This window comes from Canis aureus, chromosome 11, assembly GCF_053574225.1.
Source record: "Canis aureus isolate CA01 chromosome 11, VMU_Caureus_v.1.0, whole genome shotgun sequence".
Lineage (NCBI taxonomy): Eukaryota > Metazoa > Chordata > Mammalia > Carnivora > Canidae > Canis > Canis aureus.
The window spans coordinates 12,481,876-12,500,391 of NC_135621.1; the positions used below are offsets into that span (position 1 = coordinate 12,481,876).

The 18,516-nt window shown below is 39.5% G+C and overlaps 1 long non-coding RNA gene across 1 annotated transcript in view; it reads left to right on the top strand.

The window, feature by feature from the left end:
* LOC144323370 (uncharacterized) overlaps positions 1–18,516 on the top strand; it is a 51,439-nt gene that overhangs the window by 14,624 nt on the left and 18,299 nt on the right. Inside the window, exons 4-5 of the long non-coding RNA XR_013388796.1 lie at positions 2,061–2,243; positions 3,446–3,620. This is a non-coding gene — a long non-coding RNA (uncharacterized LOC144323370). The remainder of the gene's footprint in view (positions 1–2,060; positions 2,244–3,445; positions 3,621–18,516) is intronic.

Genomic DNA, 18,516 nt, shown 5'->3' on the forward strand with positions numbered 1-18,516 from the left:
AAGGGAGAAGAAATGTGTGGGAAATATCAGAAAGGGAGACAGAACGTAAAAACTGCTAACTCTGGGAAACGAACTAGGGGTGGTAGAAGGGGAGGAGGGCGGGGGGTGGGAGTGAATGGGTGACGGGCACTGGGTGTTATTCTGTATGTTAGTAAATTGAACACCAATAAAAAAAAATAAATAAATAAAATAAAATATACATGTTTCTACCCATTTCTGCCCCCACCCCAAAAAAGTATAACCTGAAACTAAAGATTACTTACTTAAAGAAGTAAGAGGCAGGGGCATGAGGTGGGAAGGATGATGGGACAGGAGAAGAAACAGCTCCCTGAGTATAATTGTTTGTACAGTTCTGACTCTTTGAAACCATGATGATATGTCATAGACCAAAAATACAAATTAGTGATTCAAATCAAACAGGATGAGAGGAGATCCCAAAATTCATACAAATAATAACAAATGAGCCTAACTCAATTACAAACTATACCACTCTGAAGGGAGTGGGGAAGACAAGAGTAAACCTAAATAAGTTTGAAAACAGTATATTGACTATGTCTCTTAAGACTAAAGACAAAAGGAAATGTACACAACCATTGTATATGAGTTAGTAACTTCCTCCAACCTCCGAAAGAGGCATGAGTTAGTAATTCTGAAACTAGCTTGTGTATCTTATAGGACTGTGCAAATAAGTAAATAAACTTATATAAGAAGCAGATTCTTACAGTCGGAGAAAGGAGTTGCAAATAAGAAAAACCATAAGTAACTATTTTAATTTTTAGAGTTATCCTTGGAAAAATGACCCCAGGTTTGGAGCAGGGAAAGCATAAAATTAGCCTGGAACATCTTGTGGTGCAGGAAAAAGAAGTGCTCAAAAAAATAGCAGGGAATGTTGAAAGGACACAGAAATCAACTTGAAGAGGCTCCCAATGGTCAAATACAGGCCAATGTGGAGAATAAAATAAATGGTGATAGTAATGGATTAGAACATATAGAATAAAATAAATACCTATGACTCCATGCCAATATATATACATAATTGAGTTAACCAATAAATGAGAAAAAAAGGAAAACCTTCTCTTCTTTACAGAATTTTAATTAATAAGTGTCAAAAAATTATGGAAATAAAAAATTCAGTTGGCAATTAGTGGCTTAAGAGAAGATAAGGTACAGGTATTTAGATAGTTTTAAAGCATTTCTTTATAAGATACTAAGTAAAAAGGGAAAAATAGTTACTTTATAGTAGAGAAATCCATCAGACACTACCTTAACCAAGTGATCAAACCTAACATCACCAGGAATAAGCTACATCAACATCACAGACTCCAAATACAATGAATTAGGAAAACTATGATGTCATTTCTGTGGTATTCTTACTATGTATGTATAATATGAATTTAATCGTTATGAATTTAATCTTCATTTAGATCTGGGACCATAAAATGGGCATTTATGGAATAATTGGCAAAAGTGGAATACCGTCTATAGATTAGTTAATACTATAATATCAATGTTCATTTCCTGATTTTGAAAATTATACTGTATTTAAATTATCAATATTTATGGAGATTGAATAAAGGCATATAGAAATTTTATACTATATTTTGTACCATTGTTGCAAGTTTTTATTAACCTGAAACTATTTGAAAATAAAAATTTTAAAAATATATGCTGAAAAGAAAAAAAAGCATTTTAAAATCCTGCCATCTCTGATTACATACAATTTTGTTTTTATTTATTTATTTATTTTTTACAATTTTGTTTTTAAAGGGAAAATTTGACACCCTCTCATTTTTATTTCCTTCTCAAAATAAAAATTTTAATAACATTTTGCTTTATGAAAAGCTAAAAAATATACATGGAAAGATTTTTTATATGTAAATTCTCCCCCAGATTAATATGTTCCCTCTGACTCATTAGTTTATAATTTTCCAACTATTCCTCACATTTTCAGAGGATATGATCCAAGGAATGATGTAATTTTTGTATGAATAAACTCCTAGTGATTGTACCTCCATGGTCATTTTGTCTTACAGTCGAATTTTACGTATATATTGTTCTAGCCAACAGATCTCAGGGAGTTCCTTTTCTACCCAAACTATCAGATGTAATTTAGCAGTAAAGAAAGAGTTGGCTCACGTGTAACAAGTACTCATGTGCGATTATGGAGTTTTCTTCTCTATTTCAAAAAGAAAGGTGGAGAAATGGAGAACAGGATAAAGGCCTGGAATCCCTGCTCCAGAAAGGTGAGAGCAATTTTGCCAACTACAAGACTCTTCACTACTCTGTGCTTACTTCACATTCTTAGCCTTAAGTTATGTTGAAGCCTTCTAGTTTCTTAAAATATATTTATTTACAACCTGCAGCTAATTAGGATGAATACTTTTTCAATTTCATTTTAATGAAATGTTTTGTTTTGGAGAACTCAAACGAAAACACAGCAAGTCTCCCAATTTCTACCACCAGAGGGCATAAGACATTAAGAAATAGGGCGAACAAAGCCCACTTGCTTGTGAGGTTCTCTGATTCTTATGGTTTGAAATCTGCAGTCAGCCACTTCCAGAAATGAACTCATTGGGAAGACAAATGAGGCATGTGCAGAGGAGGACAGGAAGAGCTTCGGAGGGAAAAACTCACTTTTTTGCAAGAATGTAATCCTCAACCTTGTTCTCAAAAGTGCTCACCTACATTCATTTGTTAATTATGTTATTGATTTAGGTTAAACACTCCATTCAACACTGAGAAAGGTTGGCAGTAATAAATTTCCTCTCCTGGTGATGTTTAAAAAAAATATTGGCTGGCTGATGCAATCGAATCTAGAAAATGAAGGATGAGCTTGTCCAGAATCAATGAGGCCAAGGTCTCTGAGTTCAATTTGTGTATGGATCAGTGAACATCTCTGTAAATCAGGTCCACCTCCTCACTGTGACCAGCAGGTGCACATCGTGGGTCGCAGAGGGGATGCAGAGAGAGAGCGTACGTACAAGGACCAGGCCAGCCCCACACTGGAGAACTGAATCAAAATGAGCGCTCATCCTGCTGATGTTGGGTTGATGAGGTCTCCTTACACGTGTATGGTATTTTGAACTTGAAGTTAGAAATTACTTGGAGTAAAATAATTTAAATTTCCCTGTCCCTCCACCATCATGGCTGTATCTCCCCGCTTCTTTATTTCTATTTCCTTTCCCACCTAAGCCCCAACTCCCCCATTTTTTTCTTTGATTGGTATAAACACGGGAAAGGTGATGAATTACTGTTTTTTAATGGTTTTAAAACTTACTTCAATTCTGCCAATAGTTGTGCTGAAACAGTTTGAATGGGCAGGTGATTGATCTTAGGCTTGGACTTGAATCCAACTGGTCTCTTCATGAGATGGCGCCTCACCCACTCATTATTCTGGGGTCATTTCCTCCACCTTGCATAAAAATCCCTTGTGCTCATTTCACAGACAAGCATTTCTGAGGAAAACTGTACATCTTAGTTGGAATCAGTCGGATATTTCTATAATCAAAAACAGTCCATGTTGGTTTGAGGACGGTCATGACTAGTACTGCATCTGTACAACTGGAAATACCAGTGCACCACATTTTTCCCCCATGATGCTTCCAAATCTCTCTAAACAGGTAAAAGCAAACTAAAGAGCTAATTTTGACAGTTTAGCCAAAAACTGTGTTAAGTATTTGCGATATAAAGGCTAAGGGTCTGGAAGGATGGTTGGGCATAATTTGGAATGCTTTATATTATTCTATCATGTTTGAGATAATTGCAATGTTTCCTTTTTATGTTCTCAGAATGGTCCCAGATATAATTACATAAATGTTCTGCACTGCCTAAAATTTACTGAAGTCTGTTTTTTGCTAATGTAGCTCATTATTCATTTCTACTTTACCATCTTTAGCCTTTTAATCGGTCTTTTATTATAAGATTTAGTGTTCCTCTTTAGATGTGAGTGTTACTGAGCCCTAGCTCTAATTAATATATGAAAACTATCTTTTGAATCTGCCAATTCTGACTGTTCTGGTTTGATACCTTTGGGAACCAAATTCTTTTTTAATGAAGTTGAATGGGTTTCAGAAGCAAACTTGCCTTCATCACAATTTAGCCCACCCAGGACCTGCTCAGTGTGAAGCCCGTGGAAGTTGATCCTATTCTTTTGCTTTGAGCATCTGACCAACCTCTGTGAGTCCATATTGGATAGGACACAGAGAAAGAGTCGATACCATGAGCTCAACAGAGTTCACTTTCCCTTCCCCAGCCCCTCCTTCGTGGGCCCATGGGCCCCTCGGGGATTCCAAATCACATTCTTCCCTTCCTGGACTCAGGTCAGATGGAGTTCTTCCTTTATCAAACTTGAATGCCTCCTTTGCTTCAATGCTCATAGAATTATACTGATTCAGAGAATACCCAAGGCTAAGTTAGTTTATATATAGTGACTCTTTATAGGGCAGCCAGATTTTGCTGACATCTGAGAATGGGATGTTAGAATATACTGGAGAGAACCTTGTCCTAAGGATCCAGGTTGAGACTGAGGTTATACTCCGCACACCTGGGTAGGCTTCAATATGTTCCTCAGGTAGCAGGGATGGAAACTCCAAACACTACCTAGATATATGAAGAATATGTGGCTTATTTATTATATATCAAAGATTTACTCTTCCTCATAAACACCCACCTCACTGGGTACCAGGGGATGGAAAACACTCTTTCAAACTTACTAAAATTAGGTATTATTGTCACTTCTCTTTTAAATGGATTTTTCTATGATGCATTTTCTTTTGGATACATGTCGAATCTTTCCACCTTTCTCTCTCTTCCTTTGCTCTTTCCAACGATGGGGAGGATGGGGTTGATATACTCACATGGCAGCAAGGTCAAGGCATGACAGGGCTCTCCTGATTCCCAGTGAATGGTCTGGTCCCCTCCCAGCTGATGCGTCACAGGGTCCACACTGGTGTTTGGAACATTTTGCTGGCACATACTCTGGCCCTATTTGCCTCTGGTGTGTCTTCTCACACTGCAGCAGATCGTGCATTCTCAGGCCTCTCTCTGCCAATTCTCTGGTCTTCTAAGCACCAACACATCTACTCATTGAGGCCTAAGGGACCTTCCAGAATCCCCAGCAGTCAGTTATGTCTCATCCATCTAGTCATTTGCCAATGCCACACTCAATCACTTCACATGTCTGCAAGGCTCTTTCCTCCAGAGTTTCAAGCAGTGATGGGGGAGAAATTGGATTCTTCTTTGAACTTTCTAAGCAGGTTGCATATACTGAAAAAACTACATCCCTGATTCTCCTTCCTTTCTTCCTCAGCACTCCACAGCATGGAAGGGAAAACATCCCATTACCTGTAAGAAACTTCTTTTTATAATTTCTTTGCATACCCTCTCTTTTTATGTCCTTTCTGAGATGGTATTTGTCTCTTTTTCTAAAGTCATAGCAGTAGACAGGCTGCAGAGAGGCAAGCTAATTCATTCCTAAAGAAAAATGCAGCTGGAAAGATCCCAAAAACATTCTCTGACACACCGAACTTGTGTATAAATTTCAGTTTCCTCAGCCAAAAAATGGAGAAAATAATATCTGGACCCAACTCCCAGGATGAGGAGCTCTCTTGAGATCTTTCTGGATAAAATCTCTAGAAAGTGGAATTGTATAGATGTCTATTTAATAGAAGGTTTGCCCTCTCAGAAAGTCTATGCTAGCATATAATCCTGCTAGATTAGCCATAAAATAGCATGTGATGCACACACATGTGCACATGGAATCATTCTCCACTCGTATCCCCCTCTTTGGAAATGTCCTTCAATCTGTGTTAGGCTCAAACAGCAAGAGGCTGTTAAAACTTCAATATAGTTACAAGTTTAATGTGTTGCCTTTTCTTAAATGATTCAAAAACCTTAAAAACACAATTTACAAACACAAACACAAAAGCCTTTAAGAGACAATTACTTATTCATTCAATAAATATTTTCTGAGCATCTACTATGTGACAAGCATTGTGTCGGGTTCTTGGATGCATCAGTGGTCAAAAAAGACCCCAAAACTCACAACAAAACATAGGAGGCAGGGGGAAACTTTTGGAGATGATATAGGAGTTTATGGCATCAATTGTGGCCATGGTTTCATTGGTGTGTACTTATCTCCAAATACATCAAGTTGTATATACTAAACACCTATGGTTTTTTGTATGTCAAACATCTATCAATATAGAGGTTTAAAAAGAAGACTATGACCTTTGCCCTCATATTTGACAAGAACAGAAAAAGGTGAGAAAAAGGGAGGCAGAAAATAAGCAATATACTTAAAGTATACATATATATAAATAAATAAATATTGTACGTTAGGAGCAGACAAGTAGATTAATATAAAAAGAACACAAATTATTACAATGATTAAAGTAGCTATTGTTGTACCCTCATTTAGCATATTAAAAACTGACTCACTTATTCATATCTCTCAATTAGTTTATATCTTCCAGTGTTAAAGAAACCTTTAACCAACAGGGGAAGAAATATTGCCTCTGACCAGCAAACGTTGCAGTTTGCATGTTATGATCCTTAGTCAGGACCTGAGCCCTGAGTGACATTTCCAGAGTGATTCAGACTTAATCCAGTGGCCATGTTTGCCCTCCCCCCTTGCCTGCCTCCTTCCTCTTTCTAGAGTCACAGGGCACTTATCATGTCAGTGGGTCTTTTCAAGATCAGTTTTCATTTCTGGCAACCTGTCATGTTTTCCTGAAATGATACGTTCTTAACTTATGACTGGCAAGACATGCTGTTGTCCTTTCAGTATTATAAACAATTTTGGCAGGATTTGTTAGCACTATGATCAACTTATGATGCCTCATCAGCACCTCTTGATAATTAGACCAATCATCCGAGAGGTTTTGTTTCTGAGAAGATGAGAGATTGAGCTTACTCTGGGTAATGTGGTGAATCTATCTTCTTTCAACCCTCAATGTATTTCAACCCCACATGTATTCCGACACGGCTGGTCACAATCTTTCTTAGTCTTGGTATGCTTCTTACTTTTTCAGAACTCCTGGAATTACTCATAATTCTCTTCACCTTACCTACATACAGGAAAAGTATGTATCTATGTTTAATAAAGGGCCATATATCCAATAAAAGAAACAGAACACTCACATATGTCAACACCACCTTTCTCTTAAAATTAATACAAATTAAGCATACCTATTATGTTTAACCTTCTTCGCATCACAAAGTTCTGTTTTGAATTTCACCTTTTCCTATTTGGTTATCATCACAGATTTGTCAAATCAAGAACTCAATTTGTTTATGAATAATTATTTTTTTATGCTGAAGTGGTTTTGAGTTGGATAGTGGAAATCCCTCAAAGCTGACTATTGTCAGCATTACTCCAGGTATTTTTAAAGCAGCTCTGCATTCAGACAAGAGGAAAAAGGTCCCCCTAATCTTTAATTTGCTCAGGTTCATTTTAGTGGAGAGTTAGAAAAGAACGAAGTTCCAGACACTAGAGAGCACATTTGACATTTTATTTCTCAACCTCTTTAGTGAGAGAACATACTAAGAATCCACGTGTTTATTTTTAGTTTAGCTTTGATTTCCTAGATCCATTTTATTTTCTCCTAAATATTGTTCTTCTCTATGACATAATTAAATCCAGATTGAGACAGGACCCTTCAAAAGGGGTTCATATCAGTATTATCCCCCATTTCTACCCTCCAGCTGAACCTAGAACTCAAATCCTTTTTCTGCAGCTTTTACTCTTATCTTTCAGCTTGGAAATTGGGAAAAGCTTTACAGAAGAAATAACATCTGAGCCAGGTCTTGAAGAATCAGAGAATCTACCAGTTGACAGGTGGTAGAGGATGGAGTGGGAATGAGATATAAAAAGTACCCCAGATAAAACTGAGCATTTATGCAGGTACATCATGTGTGGAGATCCAGAGGCACAAAAAGGACTTGGGAGTGGAATGATGGGAGGAGACGGCAGTGAGAAGAGTTGATGGCAATGTGGTATGTTTGGTTAGTAAGAAAGATCTTAGTTTGCCACACTATGTAGTTTCATTTTTATCCAGTGGGTGATCCTAGTACAAAAGTAACTAGGTAGTTTTAAGAAATGCCCTGGAAAACTAGTCAAAATAAATTAATAATAAACTCAAAAAACTTATTTATGTATACCATCAACCTTCCTTCAGTGTGAATAGAGTTCTTCTAGAAGGGGATTAAAGAAGGAAAATTTTATGTAAAGAACTTTTAACAAACTTCTGATGTTTTTATAAACTGAAGTTGATAAGTCAGTTCTAATGAACATATCATCTCATTGTATGATAGTGCTTATCCATCTCCTTCACCCACAGAAGAAGGGATCAGACATTGCACCACTGTGGTAAAGAGAATCCTAAAATGGCCCCATGATCAATGCCCCTGGTTTACGTGCATGATTCGGTTACATATTTGATTAGGTTACCTTACATATCAAGAATTGAAGGATTTTGCAGGTATAATTAAGATCCCAAATTAGTTGACAAATTCATCAAAAAGGAGGTTATCCTGACTGAACCTGACTTAATCAGTTGGAAGCCCTTTAAAAACATTTTAGACTTTAAGGAGGTCACAAAGACATTCTTTTCTTGGCTTTGAAGAAGCAAGCTGCTGTAATAAGTTCTACAGCTACACGGAAATAAATTCCACCAATAATTATGTGAGCTGGGAAAAGGAATTTGAAACTCAGATGAGATCTGTGATATCCTAAACAAAGACTCACCTAAGCTAAGTCTGGAAGCCTGACCCATGGAAACTGTGAGATATAAGTATATAGTGTTTTAAGTTCTAAAATTTCTGGAAATTTTTTATAAAGCAATAGAAAATTAATATGCCTTTAGAATGGTAAGGGAAATCACACAGAATCAATACTTACCTATTAAAATAGGCAGCGTGGTTATGATTAAAGGCTACATGGGTTCATATTCCAACACTACCACGTACTTGCCATGTAATTTGTGTATCTCCATGCTTCCATACCTTGATGTCCTCATTATGAAAGAAGGATAAAAATAAGGCTTAACCTCATACAACCATTTTGAGGATTAAAGGATTTAATTTATGCAAAGTCCCTACAAGGGCACCTGGCACACAGTAAGCACACTATAAAACGTTAGCTATCTTTACATGATGCTTCTCTACTAATTATCAATGGATCAAGATACATCAAAGGCTTTCTTCAAATACCCCTCTTAATAAATAAGAGTATCACCCTATTAAAAACATTCAAGGCATCCTGATGAAAAGATCAAACTTATCACTGTGTTGAGTTTCCATAGTCAATTTCAGTCAGAAAAAAAGTTAAATAAAGGATAACAGAAGAAAACGTGATCTCAATTTTAAACTACAAAAATAGGTGTGTGTGGGGGCTTACTATATCTGGAACTCTTTATGCTCTCCTAAGATTTGGAAATCAGTCACAGTTCCAAAGTAATCACTAAAACACATGAACAGCTGCTAAATTCTTGTGTTATAATTGCTATATGTTATTTCCAAGGAATTATACAATGCAAATATTCCACATCTATACAATATAATTGAACAAAATACTTTGGGGAAAGCTATTTAGCTACAGTAGGTAGAATAAAAGGTAGGTAGGTAGATGGAAGGGAGGGAGGGAGGGAGGGAGGAAATAGATTACTTGGAATCATGATCATGAGAATATATATCTTGAATTCCCTGGGTTGAATTGATTTAATTTTAAAGAAAACATCAAAAATGTCAGCAGATTAACGCAATAGAAACTAATTTCTTGCTCACAGATGGTTTAAAGTGAGGTCGACAGGGAAATTCCTTTCCATGCAATCACTCACTAACCAAGACTCTCTCCATCTTGTAGGCGACTCTGTATCCTATGGTTTCATTGCTATTTGCTTCCACCTGACAGAGTAGAAATAACATAGAAGAGCACATGTGGGAAGTTGTAATGGACCAGACTGAAAAGTAGAATGAATTTTCCCTTTGCTCTCATTTTATTAAGGACCACTCAGTCACATGGCCATATGTAACTGCAAAGGAGAAAGGGAAACACAGTGGGGCTCTTGTGCCAGTTGGACAAAATGGATTTCAGTGAACAGGAAGCAGTCTCTGCCATAAACAACATGCGGTCCGGATGTGCAACTGGCACATGGTTGAAAATTTACAGGCGAAAACATAACTTTTGAGTCAAGATAATCTAGTTTCCAGGGGCCTGGGTGGGTTAGTCCTTTAAGCATCAGACTCTTGATTTCAGTTCAGGTCATGATCTCAGGGTCCTGAGATTGAGCCCCTTGTCAGGCTCCATGCTCAGCAGGGGGCCTGCTTAAGATTCCCTCTCTCCCTCTGTCCCCATCCCCCCACCCTCACATGCATTTTTTAAAAATATTTTATTTATTTGAGAGAGAGCATGCATGCATAAGGAGAGAGGAGGGGGAGAGAGAGAAGGAGAAGGAGACTCCCCACTGAGCAGGGAGTCCTACCTGGGCTCAATCCCAAGACCCTGAGATCATGACCTGAGCCAAAGGCAGGCACTTAACTGACTGAGCCAGGCACCACTCCACTCTCTCTCTTAAAAAAAAAAAAAAAAAAGAAAAGAAAAAATCTAGTTTCTAAACTTAGCCACTTGACAGTTGTCTGATCTTAGCAAAATATTTCCCTTCTCTGTGCCTTAATCTTATCAGTTCTTCAGCTTTTAAATGAGGATTTGAAAATCCTACAGTTTAAGATTCTTATGAGATTGAAATGAGATAAAATGCCTAAACTCATTTGAATAATGATTGACATTTATTCAATAGGTACAAATATTTCATTCTAACTGTACTGTTGGTTTGGGAAGACAAAGAAGCAAGAGGCTCTACTATTTGAGCTAAGAAATCAAATGCACTACATCAGAATATATTATTCCAGCTGAATTACTGGACTGAGAAAGTTTTAAAAGGGAGAATCTTCACAGAATAGAAATTCATTTCTTGCTCTTATAAAAGTTCCTGTGCAGATGTTCACGTTAGGAAGCACCTCCCATGCAGTCATTCAGAGATCCGATCTTCGTCCATCTGGAGGTTTCCCCAGTCCCAAGGGCTTTATCATAATTTTATCCAATGTATAGAGATGCAATGCAGAAGCAATATGGGATGTAGTTTGAGCTAAGAATTAGGGGTTTCAGTATTAGAATATTTGAAGCTCACAGAGAGAAAACTCTTCTAATTTAAAAATAAAATGAGGAAAAAAAATAAAAATAAAATGAGGGACGCCTGGGTGGCTCAGTAGTTAAGCGTCTGCCTTTGACTCAGGTCATGATCCCAGGGTCCTGGGATCGAGTCCCTCATTGGGCTCCCTGCAGGGAGCCTGCTTCTTCCTCTGCCTGTGTCTCTGCCTCTCCCTCTGTGTCTCTCGTGAATAAATAAATAAAATCTTAAAAAAAATAAAAATAAAATGAAAGCAATCTTAAAATATTAAGGAACTGAAAAATGTTGGTAGTGTAACTCTAGGGCTGAGATTCACAATAATCTGGTTATCACATATTATGATTCAGGTTGTTTGAGATATTTTTAGATTTAACTTTTGCCACATTTAAACCTAGGGAATGCCATGAACACCAGTCTGGAACTGGACCTGGGCTATGCACTGCTTATCATCTGAAGCAAGTGACCCTATCACTGATAAGCTGAATTCTGTATAATTGAATGGATTAATTTATAGAGTGGTCCTGAAGTCTGGATTATGGGGAGGATGCTGCCTCAACACAGAGAGGAGGGAACAACCCTTGTACAGCATTTCTCAAGGTTGAGTTATGCACAGACATTGTTTACAGAAAACTAATTTTCACTAGGCCCCAAGAATATAACCAGAAACCAAGTCTTCTAGTCTTCAGATTCCAGTTTGGGGAATACATCCTTAATCAAAACAACTAAGAGCAAAATATAGCCCTGCATGCTTCATCTTCTTGGTTTCTCCATCATATTCCAACTTCCCTGACTTCAAATCCCACTCCCTGTCCCCCTTTTGCACAATCACACACTTTTTTTGTGCCGTCCTCTCTAAGAAGCATCTCAGAACACATCCGCCTTGTCTGCCTGCCTGGTTCTACCCCTTAGGCCTTGTTCTAGTTTGATGAACTTCCTGCTGACCTGAAAATCCTATCCAAACCTGCGCCCTCCATCCCATGTGCTTCATTCACAATATGGTAGGCAATGTTCTCACTTCAGTAGGTTTCTCTGCTTCTGAGTGCTGACCTTGGCTGGACCACATATACATTAGGGAAGAGGGAGGAAGGACACCTGGGGTACCGTCCATGCACCAAGCCTCACAGCATCATTTCTTACCCTGGTGCCCTCAGGAAATTCCTGGAGCATTTCAGCTTCTGCTCCCACCTCTGCAATGTAGGGATGGTAACACTTTCCCAGCCTCAGACAACAGCCACCGTTGATTTGGGTTCTTACCATGCGCCTGGTTCTCTGTCAAGTGTTAAATGTGTTATCTCATTTAATCCTTATACCATCCCTGGGAGGTATGTTCCTAATATCATGCCCACATTTTTAGACAAAGAAATTGAGACAAAGGAAAGTAAAGCAGCTCAATCAATTTCGGAATAGCCCTTGGAGCCTTCGGGTTTCCAGGTGACATCAACCCAGTTCCTTTACTTGCTTCCTGAAGTACAGTAACAACAGAAACTGTTATGACTAGAGGCACATTTACAATAAATACCATAGTCACACTGTGTGCTCACTTGAGCAGCACTTCTGTGGTGGTGCTTTGCCACATCAGCCCACTTTACCAAAAGTCAAGCAACACAAACTTAAATTTGACCTAGTTTAATCAAAATGTGGGTTGTGGTTTGATTATTTGACAATTGGTTACTAAGAATTTAAAGTGTCTAACCACCACTATAAATGCAGTCTTTCTCTTGCGGTCTCTCTCAGAAACTAAGGTTGCCATTTCTCACTGCCACATATACCCTGTAATTCCTCCCCGGTAACTGAGACACTAAATGCAGAGGGAGCTGCCTCCCCACGGACCCCATATGTCAAGGTATGGATTTAAAGAGGCATCATGGGACAGATATTGAGATGACATTCCACTGACAAGTCCCAAATATTAGCCCTTTACATTTAGTGTCCTTAGTATCATGGCCGTAGCTTTGGAGCCTTTAGTTTCCTCAATAATAATCTCTATTGTTTACTTCCCACTGAAGAAGTAGACAGACTGAAGTGGAGAGGAAGGCGAACTCAACTAGGAGTGCTGGTGTCAAAGGGACAGGCCGACCACAGCAAGCTGACACCCGGTGGCTGTGGTTCCTTCTACCACAGCCCACTATCAGAGGCTGAAGTGAGAGGATCGGACTTGGCCCAACCTTGTGGTAGCCAAGATTCACCCCGGCCTTGCTGGCCACACCCCTTGCTCAGTCTACAAGGCAAGAGGTGTTCTGAACCACAGACACGGATTACACACCAGATTCCAACGCAAGGGTGAGCCGTTGCTTTCCTGTTTCCTGTTTGGGTCACAGGCCTCCTTCAGCTATTCTGGAATGTTAGAACACGTAATCTGTTTTGAGTTTGGAAAGGTCCGATGCTCCTTTATGTGGGGGTGTTCACTTATCAGAAAAGAAAAAAAAAAAAAGCTAGCCTCCTGCTTTCAGCAGTGAAGTGTGGAAATGTAGCACATCCTACTCTGACATTTCTTTTCTGCCTCCTGAGCCCCAGTCGCTAGATTGTGGTTTCCAGGCTGTTTTGCTTTTTATTTCTTTCTAATTGGTTTTACTCTTCATGCCAAGTGTCTTAAGTCACATTAACTAAAGATGTAATGTTTTTGAAGGAACAAGGAAAGCTGGTAGCAGCCTCCTGCCAGGATGGACAGATGGATTTATAAGGGCCTGGGTGAGGCCCTCTTGCTGATACTCCTGGAATGGTGGGTTTTGACAGCGCTGTCCCATACCTCCATGGCTTTCATCCCCTAATCACAGAGGGTTAAATCCACTGCTACCTATTTACCTCTCAGAGAAAGCTTGACACCTCCTCAGATTTCCCAGACTTCTCTTTTCTGACCCTAGCTACAGTGACTATCCTGGGAGCAGCTGGCATACGAGGCTTTGAGCTTCAACTCTGGCCATGTCTCCTGGCAATTACCTCTACCTGGGACCCAAAGCAGTTTGCATGACCACTAAAGGGGTAAGAGAAATTGGTATTTTTGGAAATGTTAGATGTCGAATGTCAATGTTTGTTTAAACAAACACACACACACACACACACACACACACACACTTTTCTGTGTCTGTTTCAGTCTTCTCAATCAAATAACTTTGCTTGACTCATTTAGCATATATCACCTATTTGCTTTGGATGCATCATCACCATAAGAGAATAAAAAGAATGCAGAGTGACAATGGCCAAGGCACTTGACACATCTTAAGTCTTCCCATATTACAAAGGAGGGAACTGAGGCCAGGAAAGGCAAAGAGCTTTACCCAGAGTCACACAGGACTGTCTGGCTCCAGACTCCACACCATAACACATGCTAGATTGCCCCCCAGAATCTCCCAAAGTTAACATACTCTCAATTCTAGGGCTGGACATCAAGTCTTGAATCCTTGCCTTTTGTTCAACTCTAGTGAACTATATGGAATGACCCAGAAGGAAACATACTTTGCCTCCAGCTCTCCCTGAAAGTCCTGATCCAAAAACCTAACAAGCCACAAGCCCTCTACTTCCTCCTTTAGTGCCATATTCTCAAGCTCTGGTGTTGGGGTGTCCTGCTCTTAGCCCTGGCACCAGCCAGCACCAGCCATAGATCTGGCCCAAACCAGTTCCCCAAAGGATCTCTTCACCCCTCAGGAGACTTCCCCCTTCTATTATGTATTATTTAACTCCCATCCTCTAAACAGCTGCAACTACACCATTCCCTTTCTAGCCTGGGGATAGAAATGAGGCAGAGCAAGAGAAGGCATGAGTCTGGTCTTCTTAGCCTGCCGTCAGTGATGGTTTCCACCACATAGAGGATTTTCATTCCAATGTCTCCACTGTAAGTCTTCAACGGTTCTTCCTTCACCTACTCTGGAGAAGGTTGGAATTAGGGAGAATGAAAGACTAGTAATGACCCTCTGGGAACAGCTTGAGGTTTTAAACCACTTAGGAGTATCTACCTTCTTAAGAGAAAAATAAATACAAGAAAAACAATCTATAATAAGTGAGAGGGATTTTAAATTTCTGAGATAGAAGAGTTCCAAGTAGTTTGCAAAGGGTCTGATCACAGGAGTGGGCTGCTATGGTGTACAGATGGGAGCCAGCAGGAACCACAGGGCTGAGTGACTTATCCTCACTGCATAATGAAGCATCCAGGCCAATAGACAGAGCTGGGATAGAGGGTTATTCACAAGACAGACATCAAGGTGCTCTACATTCAGAGGGGTCCACCTTGAGTTCAGTACACGACAGCCATTGGACAGGTAGAGGAAAGGTGTATATGTAGATGTATCCATCTCGACAGAAAAGATTATTTGGGGTAGAAGAGGCTATGCTAAACGAAGGAAATGCTGCTTCCACTTCTCCCTAAAATAAAGGAAAGGGAAGGAATGAGAAGAACATGTGCAACTAGCTTCCTCCAGAAAGTATTTCAAGGTGAGTCATGTCAAAGCCATGGACCTAACCTAGGCCCATGGTTTGAGGAGGTAGAAAGTCTAGATTCCCTAAGTTGGTATAACTTCTACAAACCCCATCAAACTCAAGCATGATATGTTTAACTACATCACTAACAATACCTATTCTTATCACTTCATGTGCACAATACAATTCCAGCGTGTGGGTAATTTAATTAGGGAAAGACAATTACAGGCATGCAGTACAGGGTATAAAAGACTTTGCCACCAAGTACAGAAGGAAAACAGCACACATGAATAAAAACGATGGAAGTTCTGCTTTTTTTGAGCTCATCTGGGTTAGAGCTCCCTCAGGTATAAGGAAGAAACACGCAGTGGCAAAAGAGGGAGGTGAAGTGGCATGGGACAGAAGAGTGCAAACAAAATGGAAAGGTGCTATCAAAGGAGAAAACAACTGTAGAACTGGAACAAACAGGTGCTGCTCCTGACAGCTCAGCCTCACCACAGCACAGACATGGTAAGCATTTGCCTGGGATTTACTGGAAAGCCCATGGACAGCAGAACATAAAATGGTTGTCCTGTTTTACTGGACTAGTTGGTAGCAGATATTTTTAACACCTAGACAAATATTTCTGTGCAATTTAGTTCTGAGCACCAGGGTTCAAAGCCTGGACTTTTAGGGAGACAACGTCCTTCAAATGTGTTGGCGAAGGTGGCAGCTGCCAAGTAAAGCACCACAGAGTTAGGGCTGTCCAGCCTTCCTTGGGCAGTAGTTACAGAAAGTAAGTCATGTTCTTGACCTCAGGAATCCCCAAAGTCTTTAACAGTTGAACGTGCAATAGGACACTCCAAGAGGGAGGTTATAGTAGGCAACATGGCCTCCAAAAGGGAAGTTACAGTATGTGACATGTCCTCCAAGACAGAGGTCACAGTAGGCGACACGTCCTCCAAGATGGAGGTCACCGTAGGCGACGCGTCCTCCAAGAAGGAGGTCACAGTGGGCGACATGTCACAAGTCTATTTAACCACTGAACTCCTTTATTTTTCATGCCAATCTATTAGTATCTGTGATAGGGTTTGTTGACTCTAATTTGAAAAACAATAAGCAAGTTGATTGATGTATGGACTTGGCTGGCCACACAGTGCCCAAGTATTTAGTCAAAAACATAATTCTGGATGTTTTTGTGAGGATGTGTGGAAGAGATTTACATTTAAATCAGTAGACTTCTAGTAAAACAGATTGCCCTCCATAATGTAGGTGGGCCTCATCCAATCAGTTGATAGAACAAAAGGCAAGAACAAACTGCCAGGAGAATGCCTTTTAGATTCCGTCTTCAGTACTGGTTCTTCCTGGCTTGCCAGCAGGCTCCTTTGCACCCGAGCTGCAACCTTTCCCCCCGAGTCTTCAGTTTGTCAACCTTCCCCCTCAGATTTTCAACTCCCAAAGCCTCCACAATCACATGATCCAATTTCTTAAAATGAATCTGTATCTAATTTCTGTATCTATATATCCTATTGGCTCTGTTTTTCTGGAGAACCCTGACTCACACACTAAATTACAGTAAATTTGGAAAATAGACTGGAGTCTATTTCCAGGTAGTAGATTAATTGCCATTCATGCTTAAAAAAAAAAAAAAAGAGAGAGAGAGAGAGCGAGAGGAACGAACATATTTCTGATGCACCATACAGATTTTTGAGATAAAGGGTGGCTAAAAACCCAGGCACTGAGGCCAAATACAAAACATGTCAGAACAAACAAAATGAATCTTAAAAGCAAAAGCACCAATAAAAGAACAAAGAGATAAAAACATCAAATGAAAAAAAAAATCCTGGTCTCTTACTGAGGTCTTATCTAAGGTAAGCCAGACAGACCTAAAGCTTTTAGCTGACTTGCAGGCAGAGGCACCAACTCAGTCTGGCTTATGTGTTCATGCTCTAAAAGCAAAGCCACAGAAGAAGAGATGTGGGGTCACAAGCTTCTGCATGATAAAGGCACAGCCAGAGAAAAACTGAAGAAAAGCCGAGGCATAGAACTGATGTAAGATTTGGGTGGAAAAGGCACAAGACAAGGTCCCAGGGTCCTTACTGACCTTACCCAGCACGAGGCAAAGAGCCAGGAGCAAGTCATTCCACGCTTTTGAGCAAAGGCTTTACCTTATTCTTGCCCATGTGACTTTGAAGCCTCTAGAGTTACTGTAGCTTCATTAACGATTTCTAAGTAACCACACCACGATCCTCCTTAACTGTGCATATGGTCCACCTATTACCTGACACACTGACTGACTTATTTTATTTCAGTACTAAGTGGTCTCCTAAAAAGAATTTGATGTTTATAACAAAAGCACAAAGACACAAACTTAAAAAAAAAAAAGAGAGTGAAAGACAGTAGTCAACAAATAAAGGAGAAAGGGAAGATTATGTTCTAAGAGAAAAGCGATAGAAAGAATAACTAAATTTGAAATTCAATTCAATAAACATTTACTGCAGATTATCTCCAAATCTAATTTCTTCACCAGCATTGGACAGACATTAAGAAGGCTGCCATTTACCTGCTGTGACTTTGGGCACAGTTAGTTAACTCTCCATGACTATACTTCTCTATCTAAAAAATGGAGATACCAGTGAGTAGGGGGGAGGAGGATAAAACTTTCCCAGAAATTAGTACAACTTCAAATTATGCCTATTTCTTTCACTCCTAACCTAGTAAAAGTTCCTGAAAGAAAAGTCTGAGAGAGAGGAGAGGGCCAACACTTATTATGCACCTACTATATGTTAGTATTCTACAAGGCAGCTCATTTAACCACTAAAGCTTGTGAGAAAACATTTTAAGATTTATTTATTTTAGAGAGGGAGTGATTGATTGACAGTGAGCACATGTGGGAGGGGCAGAGGGAGAAGGAGAGAGAATCTCAAGCAAACTCCCTGCT